Here is a 14,307-nt window from a genome sequence, read left to right as displayed (position 1 = left end):
CGATGGGGATGCGGTGTCCAGGGCTGCAGGAGAGAGGAGCCATGAAGCCAACCTTCACAGAAACAAGCAGAGGAATTTTTATCCTATATGGTTGAAAATACTGAAAAAGAGCTATTTTGTAGCTGTGTTTAAACAAGGTATCAACATGCTTACCGGGACATTTGTAGAATGAGAGAGTGAGGCTCTAAAGATACTTCATGAAGTAAAAAAAAATCGTGTACAGTCTGAATCAGCCTGGGATTAACAGTGAGTTTAGGAAATACAGCCTGATCCACTACCATCCACCAAGAGAGTGGGAGATTTGTGTTTTCCTTCTCGTGCTCGCCAGGGCATATGCTTATGCAGTAAAACAGCCTGCCCCTCTAAATTTTAAAATTGTCTGAACTATTTAAATACTCTCTCTATGTCTCTCTCTCTTTAACTTAAACACATGAGCATCAAGACTCCACTTTATTTGTTGGAAACAGTGATAAAGGAAAAAGTGTGGAAAATAAAGGAAAAAAAAAAACAAAAAACAACACATGAGCAAGATTAGAGTCCAAAGAGAGGTGGGTGATGAGCGACAGGACTAACAGCATCCTTAGAAGAGAAGGAAGACAGGAGGCAGGAGGAGCGGCTGACACACTTTTATCCTCAGCATGGAGAGGAAGGAATGACCAACACAGAGAAAGGGATGGTTTGTTAAAAGAAGATTAAAAAGGGTTTTCTCCATGGGAGTGAGAGACTACTGACAGTGTTGGCAGACAAGGAAATTTGGAGAAGAGAAGACACCTGTCTAAGGGGAGGGTCCTAACGGTACAGAGAAGAGGTAAGGCTGGGGCATGCCAAGTTTGATTTTACAAAGAGATATTTAAGCGAAGGTTTTCTGTAAGTAGTTAAAAGACATGTGGATAAGATGCAAGAAAAGGATGAGATTCAGACATATATGTGATAGTCATTGAGACAAAAGCTTTGTTCAAACTTCACTGAAGCTGCGTATAAACCTCCAACAGTCAGACAAGTTAGGGGAACCAAAGTTTATATCTCAGAATTACAGTGTTTGCCATTATACAATGAAGGGTTTTCTGCTCCAATTCCATTTTAATCATCTGAATCCAGTCTATTCCCAAACCATGTTATTTTAGATAAAATGGCAACTGGTAAGGGAGCACCAGTGACCCAGTATTGACATGCATAGGATCTATAAAATATCTCATGGGGATGCCATATTGATGGCAGGTCAATAGCAATTTTTTTTCCCCATGAGGGAAAAGCAAGTAGGATAAGAAATCTGGATTTTCACCTGTCTTGCCTTATTTTACCTGTCACCACACGATTTCAGTGACACCACAAAAATCAGGAGCATTTTCTCTCCTTTCTGTTATATCCAGACGCTATAAATGGCTGGCCCTTTATCTCATCATGGTGTTGAATACAGATTCCTAATTAAGATGTCCAGATTAACATTTAAAACAGGGAACACCATCAAACACTCTTAGAACTATCCACAGCGCTTATCAAGATGATCAGGATTAGAGTAGTTAAGAGTTTATCATTAAGGCAACACACCAAATACTCTCAGACTGAATTTCAATGACATGAAAAAAAAAAATCCATGAAGATATTACATTTCATCAGGCTTTTATTTTGCCTACCTGTGCATCAAGGAATTCAATATATATATTTAAAGGTATTTGAAGTATTTGGTTTTTTTAAAATATTTTCATTTGTATTTATTTGACAGAGAGAGACAGCGAGAGAAGGAACACAAGCAGGGGGGGGTGGGAGAGGGAGAAGCAGGCTCCCCGCTGAGCAGGGAGCCCGATGCGGGACTCGATCCCAGGACCCTGGGACCATGACCTGAGCTGAAGGCAGACGCTTAATGACTGAGCCACCCAGGAGCCCCTATTTGAGGTATTTGTATACACACACACACACACACACACACACACACACACACACACAAAGCCACCCAGCTGACTGATTTTTAAATGACACCCAAGGAATGTATACAATCTCAGGAATTAAAAATCCTTATAACATGAATTTTCTATTTGATTAGGAATTTTACCTCCTGAATATTAACCAATACAGTTAAAATTACTGCTACAATATTAGGTTTTGTGTATCTTTAACTTAGGTATTATTTTGACCAAATAAAGTATAACTTGTCAGAAAAATAGTTAGGATTTTGATTCTTTGTTATCAACTTAATTTTAATCAAGTAGTTGACTCAGTGGGGTTCTAAATAACTCCTGGGTAAAATATTGGAAAATTCCACTTAACTGGGATAAACATAGAGTGACAAGTCTCAAGGCATGCAGAACCAAGATCTTACCTAAAATGAATTAAAGTAAGTGCTAAAATATAGTCAAGTATTCATGGAAGGAAGCAGCTTGAGACCCAAACTGTTCCTCAGTGCAACCCTAGAAATGTTTTGAAGATTAGAGACGCAGATTCAGCTTCTCATTTGTTGCTGAATTCAGTGTTAGTTTTCTGATGATTTGTTTTTGTCTTTGTCTGATCCATGCTGGAAAGAGTTCCCATTCCTATGCCTTATGCGTCTTTAGTGTCACCCTACCCCCCCATCTCTCTGGAGCTAATAAGAAGTGACATGAAGCTTATGCTTCAAACATAACTTAAATGATTATATATATATATATATGTATACATATCTGCTATTTGGAAGTTCATGTCAGTGATTGGTAGTATGGTCTTGAAACTGGAATGGTCAGAGAAGATTAGAATGGTCTCTGCACAAGGATGACACCCAAATTTGGGAAGAGGTTCATGTTTTTGTCAAATATATTTTAATAAAAAATAAAGTATATATTCAATAGAATTTTTAAAAATTGATTACAAAGCTTTAAAATGTGTGACTTTAATGTTGCTATTTTAATTCATAATATAATTTGATAAGAGAAAATCATGATTAATTGTTGCTGTTAACATATATGTGACCAGAGTGCCCAGTACATGTATTCATTCAACGAGCAATTCTTGGGGGCACCTAGCTGGCTCAGTCAGTAGAGCATGAAACTCTTGATCTCAGGGTTGTGAGTTTGAGTCCCACATTGGGTGTAGAGCCTATTTAAAAAAAATAATAATAATGATAATAATAAGCAATTTTTGAATGCCTGGTACATTCCAAGTGCTTTCCTAGGTCTAAAAAATTTGGAAATAAGAGTGAATAGTCTAATTGTAAGAGCTCACACTGTAGCAAACAGATAAATATTGCACAGATCATTTCATATCTTCATTCTTGAAATAATCATCAAGTGATTGGTATGAGCTAGGCAATTCTGAAGACATTGGGAAAGAGCAGTTTGTTGTGTCGTGGGTAGGAAGGGGCTTTTCTGTGCACTCACATTCTGGTGAGGAGAAAGACCAATGTGCAGATTAGAGATAGAGATAGAATATACATATATATGAGTCCTTATATTGATGTATATTAATATATCCCATGATATGTCAGGTGATGTGTACTATAAGAAAAATAAAGTAGGGATAAGAAGGTGGTGAAGGGTGCTGAGTGCCATCTTGTGTAGGATGTCACAGGGTGACTAGTGTGGCTAGAGCCCAGTGGGGGTGGGGGGATGTTAGGGATGAGATCAGGGAGGATGAGAGGAGTGGACAGAAAGCCCTGTCTTTGTTTGGGTTGCTCTGGAGACCAAGACCCTTAACTCAGGTTGGGGGTAAGAGAAAGCTTTCAGGACAAGGTGATATCTGAACTGAGCTTTCGAGGATCAGTAGCTATTCATATAAAAGAAAGGAGGAGTTCTGAAGAGTGTCCCGTAGGGAGCAAATAGCCTTGGCAGTCATGGAAACAGAAATCCCAGGGCACATTGCAGACCTGCAGGTGTCATAGTCACCCTTCTCTGCTGGCTATCAACATTAATCACAATGGTAAACTGACTCATACATTCCCTCTGTCATACCTCTTGAAGAAGTGTGATACATGCAGGTGGGGCATGGGACAATAATTAAACAGACTAGCATGGACTTTCACTGAAAATGTTTCATTTAACTGAATTCATATCTTTGGAGTTGACCCTAATCTTTCTTCAAAGATTAAGGACTGACCCCACCTTACATATGTTTGTGGAAGCCATTTTGTACAGAAGAATTGGTAATTATTCCTCAAAGTCAGAATGGTTAGAGAAGTAGATATGAGTGAATGAGTAAAAATTGAAGAGTTGGAAACATAAGTTAAAAAAAATCCTAAGGTTTAAGATATCATATTACATAATTTGAGGTAAAACTTTGTCTTCTGTGTTTTTTTTTTTTTTTTTTTTTTCTCTCTCACTTTGCTATCACTTTGCCTCTTTGGATAACCAGTGATCTCTCTCCTGGCCCCACTTTCCAGAGCATTTCTCAGTTGGGAGGGCTTGGCTGACCACAGCATTCTCTTCTTGGACTGGGCAAGGCAGAGGGTTGCCAAGTGCATTCTGGTAAAACACTTATTTGTACTTTCATCCACTCATTTATTCAAGCAATAGTTTTCCCCCAACTAAATATTGACAGTGACAGTCCCAAGTTCATGAATCTTGAGCAGAGGAAATTTGAGTTTTCAGGAGGCAGAGGGGAAGGCAACTTGAATGACAATATTCAGTGACACGAAAATCATGATCTGGTAGAAATATCACTTGTTCATTAACTCGCCCATTTGTTGTATGATTTATTCATTCAATGGCTATTAAGCAATCACCTGTTCTGAGTGAGGCACTGCCCCAGGAATTGGGTATAAAGAAGAGGGCAAGGGCACTGCACATAGCAGATGCTCACTTAATCAATCACAGGGCTTCCTGGTGCCACTTTGGCCAGTTCAGAGAAAATGGCACTGGCATTAGACCATTGGCGATACAAGGCATTTGGGTGATGATCAAGTATGACTTTCCTCCTCCTCTCCTGACACTGGAGGGGATAATATGTTGGTATGTTAGATAGCTACCCAAAATCATGGAAAATGGGAGGGCCTCTTGCTTGGTTATTGTACCCTGAAGGACAGCCCTGGGCTTGAAGTCAAGGACTTGCCCCATGACGTGGAAGCTGCTTGATTCACCTCTGTCATCTTCACCTGTGCACCCACCCTTGTCTCTCATCTACAACTCTACAGTAGCCATCCACCTGGGCTCCCTGTTTCCCCAGTTTTCCTGGAAGAGTCTACTCTCCCAGCAGCACTGTCTGTGATGTTTCTAAAACCTAAGCGAGGTGAGACTGGTTCCCCCAATGAATATACCTCAGTGACTTACTACCCCACATAGAATAAAATTCATGGCCAGTGGCCCTGTGTGACCTGCTACCTGACTCCCTAAACCCTCCCTCCTTCCTCCAGCCATTTCTTCCCTCTTCATGTTGCTCTGGCCTCACTGACCTCCTGGCTATCTCTGGAAGAGACTAGTCCTGTGCCGGCCATCCGCCTGGAGTGTTTGTCTCTTCTGGGCTCAGGCCCTCTCTGTGTACCAGACTCCGCAAAAGCTGGTTGAGCAGAGGGGCCTTCCTTGACCATCATAATGTACAAAAATATCCACCACCCTCTTCTAGCCTCTGATCCCTATATTCTTCTTCATTACTTGGCATATTTGTTCATCGGCACTCAGCCCACCAGAATATAAGCTGTGTAAGATCGGTGGTACATCCACAGATTTCAGAACTACAACAAAAAGGTAGAAGTTACTCAATGAATATTTGTTAACACAATAAATGAATGTCCATAGGAATAAATTTGCTTGAAATCCCCGAGTTCCAGTTGACTTTAGGTGAAAAGGAAGTAAATACTGCCCTCCCTACCCACATGGTAAACTTTCTGTGGTACCAAGAATTGTAGGCAGGAAAGCTCTTTATAAAATCTCAGGTACCATATAGTTATATATTTTATGGAGGTTTTAGGCAACATAACTGGCAGTAGTAATCAGCTTTCAAAACCCTCTTAGGATTTTGATTTCATCAGACTGAGTAGTTTAAATTCCTTTAAAATTCTAGTTTTATGATCCTTTGTTTATAGCTAGTATTTTTCTCCAAAGCATAGCAAGATTCTGATTTATTTTTTGTTTTCATTTTGAAGCAAAAATTGATGTGCTCACATATTTTCCCCAAATCACATCAGGTGCTTCAATTACAAGAAATGTGTTTCAATCAGGCCAGGCCCTGGGAAGTGCTGGAGGCGGGGAGGCTGGTCGTGGTACCCTACTCCCCGGCTGCTTTGTGCGCAATCTCACTGAGTTTCTCCTCATCTCCGAGCAAACTCTCGCTTGTCAGGGACAACAACTTGCTGCTACATGAATTCGGGTTAATGTGAAGATGACAGTAAGCACCATCATCGTCATCGTTATTATCCTTATTTTCTTTTGCATTCACTTTAGAAGATGGGGCCAGGAAGAGGAGTCACTTCAGCCAAAGGACTGGATTTTAAACATAGTTTCAACAGAATAAGAGCAAGCGGAGGGAAGCCCGTGTTTGTTAAATCTTTTTTCAAATCTCACCATACATACAACCGTGTCTAAAAATTCTGTATTGTATTTTATGCGCAATCTCCTACAGCTCAGAAGACATAGTTTACCATTTTAGATGGGGTGCCATGACACGTAGTCAGTTTGTACAGGGATGCTTTATTCCAGTCATGGTCATTTAGAAAGCATCCCAACTTTTTTTTTTTTTTTTTGCAGTGTTTTTAAAATGATAAATTTTTATTTTATGTATACAGAACAAAGTTTTCAATGTGTATAAAAATGGTTTATTTCTATCTTTTTCTCATGGTGTTAATCCTACCAGAGTGTTTATGACGGTATAGTTTTAGTTTCATTGTGTTGACCATGTTAATGAAACTAAAATAATTCAAAAACAAAAATACAAGAAGCTAAACAAAACCTGAAGGAAATAAAGGAAAGCAAACATCTTTCATTCCTTTCAAAGTATATTATTTCAAAAGGGATGATGTAGTTTTAGAGATTTTGCAAGTGTCTACTTTTTTTTCTTTTTAAAAATCTTTTTATCTAGATGAAATCTAAGGAAAGGGATCTTGCAGTTACAACTTTGTAGAAGTTAACAGAAAAGAGCCTGACATATCTATAACATTTTCATAAAGTTCATAATATTTAAAAAATCTAAACATTAAATCAAAGGGCTCTAAACCATAACTCAAGGAATCGACAGAGAATCTTAAGGTCTTTCTGACACCTCTTGCCCCAAATGACTGACCAATAATTATCTTATCCATTTTACATGTTGTAATGTGTGTCGACATTTAGAATATGCCCTTATATTCTGGTTACCACATCTCAGAAAGCGTATAAAAGAAATTCAACGGTATGTTTATACCCGTGTGTGAGAGGCGAGTGTTAAAGTTTACGTTGAGAAAATTTGCGAGACGATTGATTATTAAACATGGCCCTTGGGGCGCCTGGGTGGCTCAGTCGTTAAGCGTCTGCCTTCAGCTCAGGTCATGATCCCAGGGTCCTGGGATCGAGCCCCGCATCGGACTCTCTGCTCAGCGGGAAGCCTGCTTCTCCCTCTCCCACTGCCCCTGCTTGTGTTCCCTCTCTTGCTGTGTCTCTGTCTGTCAAATAAATAAAAAATATTAAAAAAAAAAAAAAACAGAAAAAAAAACCATGGCCCTTATTGGTTAAATTACATAAACTTAAAATTAAATCCATTACTTCAAAACAGATGTACCTAAGGCAGTTGGGCTGCATTGCTGTCCAGTGATGTCATCCTGAAAGCTAGAAACTGCCCAACATGACGTACTTAGACCAGGCAGACTGGGGGACGGCCTACATCAGGCCCGGCCCCTCTCATGACTCATGGTTCAACATTTACCAGCACACCACTGACTACGAGAGACTTACAGAAGCCTCCCACTCCACTTTCCAGGACCAGACCCATGGGTTTCATTTTTATAGAGCTTTCTCCAACCACCCCACCCCAAAGAGAGTCAATGATTTTTTTTCCCTTTCTTTATTCTTCTACCTCCTTGTAAATCTATTACAACACATATCGTGTTTTACTTTACTTATTTACTTAATGTTTATTACTCTTTCCCTCTAGAGAGGGAACTTTCACAGTATAATATGTTGTAGACTTTCAGTAAGTGTTTATAGAGTTAATAGTAAATGAACCAATTAATTAGTATAGAGAAGGAAGAGATTAAAGGAAATTCTTGTGCTATTAGACTAACAGGATTTTGGCGCTTGTCTGGAAAGGCTCAGATAGAAGATAATCATTCTGTTACATATGTCATATGTGTCTGAACCAGAATAAATACTCCTTCATGCATTTCCATCGGATATCTTTCTCCACGTGCCCCTTCCAAGTCTGTATCCTCTACAACCCAGCATAACAGGTGCACTGAAAACGAGGCAGGTGCCGAACAAGAGAGACAGTTTCATGACTTAGTATAAGACAATTACTTAGCAAGAATATAGGATGGAAGCATTTGAAGAAATAGCCTCGTCTCTCCTTAGTCTCTAGGCACAACTTGGCTCCTGCCTCATGACCAGGAGGAACTTGTTTAACAACCGCCCCAATTGCAATGCTCATAAACATTTTACAGGAAAAGCATTCGCATCTTCAATATTTCACTGAGAGCCTGCCCTCTCAGTATGCACATACTTGATTCAGAAGTTAATTTTAACTTGAATAACTGAGCTCCCTCTACCTAAGGTGCACTGGCAACTTGTACATAAAGCATTTATGGTGTGAGTTATTTTTAACTTACACCCAATCAGCCAGCTTGCTGCAGAATAGGAGTATTGGAGTTTAGTCTACAAAGAAATTGGAGCTATTCTCCTGAGAATAAAAGCACAAGCATGTGCGCTAGCCACTAGTACAGCTCATGCCACCATCGGGAACCCTACAAACTGCCATTCTGTCGCACTGCCTGACATTCATAATGAAAATTTTGACACAATATAAGATCCGGAGGTGTCCTCAATAATGTCAAAAGCAGATTGCATTATGGTTATCTTCATTCTGTTAGTTGTATGTAATCCATGTTAATTTATTGCAAACTGATAATTCAGCAGATATGCCACATTCTCTAAATGTGGATGTGAATGTCATTCCTTGAATAGGGTGCAAAATATCCTATATTACGCAGGAGGTGAACAGATTAATACCAGCTGAGTAGAAGCCATCATTTTCCAAGCAGGTCTCCTAGAGATCAGAGATTTTTAAATATAAAAGTCTGCCATGGTTGTTACCATTATTACAAACAGAGCAAAAAATAATAATTAGTCTTAAATATAACAGACAGTGTACATGATTCATTAGCTAATGTAATACTCTTACTAATTAAATGCTTACTACGTGTCAGGTGCTATGCTAAGCATTCTCAAAAGAGTGTCTCTTTAAGTACTACAGAAATCCCAGATGTTCAATAGTATTATCTCCATTTCATGGAGAAGGAAACTGAGTTGAGAAGATTCGTCTGTTCTGGGCACACAGCTAGGAGGGGAGGAGAGGGGGAAGGAGCCCCAGTCTTGCCAGGTCAATAGTCCTTGCTGTTCATCACAGTGCTAAGTCTTCTGAAATTAAAAGGTAAGTAAGGGGGCGCCTGGGTGGCTCCATTGGTTAAGCATCTGATTTTAGCTCTGGTCCTGATTTCAGGGTCCTGGGATCAAGTCTAGGGTCAGGCTTCCTGCTCAGTGGGGAGTCTGCTTCTCCCTCTGCCCCTCCCCCTGCTCTCTCTCTTTCTCTCAAATAAACAAATAAAATTTTTAAAAAATAAAATAAACAGAAGTTAAGTAAGGTTTCCAAAGAGGTGGAACTGATTCCAAAATAAGGGCACAGTGAAGTTCCCAGGACACTTCTCAGACAAGTAGAGTTCAAAAGGATGGTTTTAGGACAAACCAACAGGGAAACATTTTTTACATCCTCAAAGATTGTGAATGCACGCAGTGCATTTGCTCTTAAGGTTGTGCAGGCAGGGCATAGAAATAGGCCAGAAACCGAAGGGTTCAGATCAGTCTACACGGGAGGTCCTTAATGCCCGGGATGCAGAGGTTCAGAGGATGCAGGAACACCTGCCTGTGTTTCTATCACTCGGGAAATCCCTTCGGCCATGAAACCCCTTGTGAAAGGGACACCGGTGCCCCTCCTCACTGTCTGCTCAGCGGTTATTCCAGTGCTGGTCTCTCCACGTGTCTTCTGCAATAGGGCCTTTCTCGTCCCCACCTTAGGCCAGGTGCAGAAGGACAGACCACTGCCTCTGGTCATTATAGCACCTAACACACACCCTCGACCTTGTGCCCTTCCTCCTCAGGGAAATGCCGCTGTTATACACGTCTTCGCCCTGTTAGAGTCCAGCACACCCATGACTTTTGCATGTAACCCCATAGCAGGTACTCAATAAATGTGGGGTGTGGGGTGCTATTTTCTTTGGCTTCTCTGTTTGTGAACACATGAAGACTTTGGGTGGAAAGACCACAAAGCTGAGAGCAGGTGGTGCTATGGACTGAATGTTTGTGTCTCCACAAATTCATATGTCAAAACCCTAACCTCCAACATGATGGTATTTGGCGGTGAGGCCCTTGGGAGGTGAACAGGGTTAGATGAGGTCATGGGGGTAGGGCCCCAGTTGGGATTAGTGTCCTTACAGGAAGAGGGACAGGCCAGAGCCCTCTCTCCTCTCTGCCTGAGGAGACAGTGAGAAGACTGCCATTTGCAGGCCAGGAAGAGAGCCCTCACCAGAAACTGCATCTGCCAGCACCTTGATGTGGGGCATCCCAGCCTCCAGAACTGTGAGAAATGCGTGTCTGTTGTTTACGCCACCCAGTTTATGGTATTTTCTTACAGCAGCCACTCTGTCTGCAGCAGTGCTGTTTTCACATTATGCACAATCCTGCTTGCTTCCATCAGGCAGGGCTCTTGTCTCTCTCAGTGACCCGTCATTGGAAGAAAAGTCCTGGGCATTACGATCTCAGCCCCACTATCTGCCAACCTTCCCTGCCGAGCAGACAGAGTAATCACCTACCCCTTCGGCTTCAGCATTTTATCACGGATGCCAAATAGAGACATAAGGAATATTCATTTGATTAGCACCTGTATCTCTTAATATATTTATATATTCTGAAATATCTTAAGAAACCAGGAAGTAAATTAGGTTTGAGTTCTAAAAAAAAGTTTGTCTGGATGATTTTGAATGCTTGTTTTCAGACACTCACGGTGACACATTTCATTTTCTCTTTGGCTTTAGCTATAGCTGAAATAACTCATTTATTTCCTTCTGCCGGATTTTATAATCTTTTCCTCCTTTATCCACACTGCATTATGTATAGAAATAAACAGTGACTGTGCAGTCGGAGGCGGGGGCTTTGATCCGTGGCCCTAAGCACACGTGGCTGTGTTATCCTAGGGCACGTTCGCTAACCCGAGTGTTCGTTCCTGAAATGCGCGCAGCCTTAGCTCTGTGTGGTGATTGTTGTCAGAATAGATAAAAATCTGTGCTCCACCCGCCATGCTTACTGCATCCTAGGCACTCAGTGCAGTATGCTAATGATAGCCCTGTAAAAGTTATTTCAATTTATATTTCATCCAGTTTCATCAATTGTCTGAAAACCTTTTGTATCTCAGAAGCCCATATATCTTAAATACATACTAATGAGACATACACCCTCCCAAATAACTCACATCACACACTAGGTGGGGAATCTGCTTCCTGAGAAGGTTGGCTCAGGTTGGATTGTGGGGCTAGGAACCTATACTTGCATATAGTATATTAATCAAAATCAATATCCTAAAGCCGACTATACATTTCTATCAACCACGAGATAACCAAAATGGGTATATAAATACTATAAAATAAACAAAGGAAAATTACCCTTTAAAAGTATAAGATTAATGGTGTGCATCTAATATTTCTCCCCCAGAAAAGTTATCTTTTAAGCTAATTAATCATGTAACCGAAGAGATTTAGTAATCATCAGGACTATTTAAGAGTAATTCTTGAATAGATACGCAATTATTTACCCACCACACCCACCCACACATATGCACAGACCCAGTCCAAGGCTATGGCAAAACAAGTAACAGCGCTCACTGTTCCTATGAGCAGCAGGGGCGGAGGGCGGGCCGTGTCAGTGCACCCCTCGGAGCACCGGCAGGGACCCCAGAGGAGGGACCTCAGGCAACGCCCCAGTGTCGCCATGGTGACCATTCTCAGGAAGTAGCATGGAGGCTTTGGGAAGGCCTGGGACTGAAGCAAGCTTGAGGCAGTTTGCCCACCTCTGCTTAGAACCACTCTTCCAAGCAGAACTCCAGCTGTTTGCCCAAAAGGAATTCTATCACCTAAGGCTCTTGGGGCCCGGCTGGGGAAAATTCACCTATGTTGTTGTGGAAATCCGTCCTAATAAAAAAGCACTGATCTTTGTAAAACTGAAACCTAAACTCTATTCAGGTCATACATGCATATTTTGTAAACTAGTGGATCATGCAAAACTCAGCATTTCCGTTGAATTTTCGACCTCAGAACAGCCTTGCCTTACCCATCCCATCTTTTTCTTCCATCATCAAATAGCGTCACCCCGAACAACTCTCTATGGGACCAAAGAAGAGGGGAATGGAAAGTTGGATCACTACACCAAATAGAAATCTCCAGGGGGTGTGTGCCCCTCCTGAAAGCATTTCGTGCATACGTCATCTCGGTGCCCCCCGGGACGGGCCCGCGGACCCTGGTGAGAAAGGATCAGCACAGACTGAGCTTTCATGTTGTCTCCCCCCAGTCTTCCACAACATCACCAGTGAGCTGTTCATTCAGGGCGTCATGCCATCTCCACTTCTGTGCTAAAGCAATTACACATAATGGTGTGAAGCTCCCTGCCTGAGGGGAATTCAGAAGCCGAAGCCCCGGGCCGGGATGCCGCCCATATGCGCATCAGCATTCTCCCGCACCCGGCATTCCAGCGCTGCGGGAAAGGACTGTTTTAGGTTGAAAAAAAAAAAAAAGAAATACCTGTAAAGCACTTTTTTGAGTATCATTTTTGGTGCCTGGTCTTTTTTCTACTGAAAACATTTACATACTGTTTTCATTTAATTCCTGTAGTTATTTTGTGAGGTTGTCATCCCTTTTCCGCAAGAGGGAGTCGAGACAAAGAGGTTCAGTGATTTACCAGCGTCCCTACAACTAGTGATTTAGATTCAAACCCGGCTCTTCAGACTTCAGATTCAACGTTCTCCTAGCAAAACCATATCTGCTTTGCTTTAGTTCGATATCAAAATATTTTGCCAGAATTTTCAGGACATAAAGGATATTCATAAATTTTAAGCTAATAGTTTGCTTGCTTTTATTTAATGTTATTATTTATTTGAAATGTGTATCAAAATACTAACTTTTAGAAAAATTGGAATCATGTTGTTTTTGTTTAATGTGAAGGAAAAATGACCTAAACTCATGAGGACACATTTGAATTAACAGATTAACACCAAAAGGATAAAGTTTTTGAAATTTTAATTTAATGATGGCTTATTCTAAATATGGAAAGTTCACAACTTTAAATATTTTTTCGTCTGAATGATTCTTTGATACTTAACATTCCTATTTAGATGCAGATTTTAGAATTTCTCTTTGCTTGCCAATGATGTGCATATATTCTATCTTCTTTACATGCCATCCAAATCATACTGCACTCTCTTACCCATGTATTTTGTTCTCTTTGTAACCCAGTTTGGGATAATGATACAGAAGTTAAAATAGTCATAACATTACTGCAGCTCGGCAGACTCACCCTCATTCTGAATGCCGCAGATCATATTCCAAACTGGCTCTAGAATTTCCATCAAAGCATTTATTATATTCACCATTTCTACGTATTTTATGCCATTCTAAATTATCTATTTGATTTTGTAGCATTGTGGGGAAGAACTTGGCCAAATTTTACCCTTAAGCTATCTTTGGAATAAAGTGTAGCAAGCAAGTTCATTTTGGAACCAACATTTCTAGATTCAGACAAGCTCCACTTAGAAGGATCAACATATGGTGGGAATGTAAATTGCTACAGCTGCTACAGAAAACAGTATGGGGGTTCCTCAAAAAAATTAGGAATACAACCATATGATTAGACAATCCCATTCTGCGTATATATCCAAAGGAAAAGAAATACATAGCTAAAGAGATATCTGCACTCCCATGTTCATTGCAGCATTAGTCACAATAGCCAAGACATGGAAACAATCTGGTGTCCATTAATTGATACATAGATAAAGAAGATGTGGTTTATATTTAAAATGGAATAATCGTCAACCATGAGAAAGAAGGAAATTCTACCGTTTGCAACAATATGGTGGACCTTGAGGGCATTACAGTAAGTGAAACAAGTCAGACAGAGAAAGAAAAAT

The 14,307-nt window shown here is 40.6% G+C and overlaps 1 protein-coding gene and 1 non-coding gene across 3 annotated transcripts in view; one reads left to right on the top strand and one right to left on the bottom strand.

Annotated features, from left to right (window-relative positions):
- The window catches only part of CSMD1 (CUB and Sushi multiple domains 1), a 2,006,418-nt gene that overhangs the window by 662,564 nt on the left and 1,329,547 nt on the right, over positions 1 to 14,307 (bottom strand). The window lies entirely within an intron of this gene.
- LOC116638075 lies at positions 2,673 to 2,777 on the top strand. The gene has a single exon (XR_004300617.1). It is a non-coding gene; the product is annotated as a U6 spliceosomal RNA (small nuclear RNA).

Source organism: Phoca vitulina, unplaced genomic scaffold (genome assembly GCF_004348235.1).
Source record: "Phoca vitulina isolate PV1807 unplaced genomic scaffold, GSC_HSeal_1.0 scaffold15, whole genome shotgun sequence".
Lineage (NCBI taxonomy): Eukaryota > Metazoa > Chordata > Mammalia > Carnivora > Phocidae > Phoca > Phoca vitulina.
This window is presented reverse-complemented; position numbering and strand designations above follow the sequence as displayed.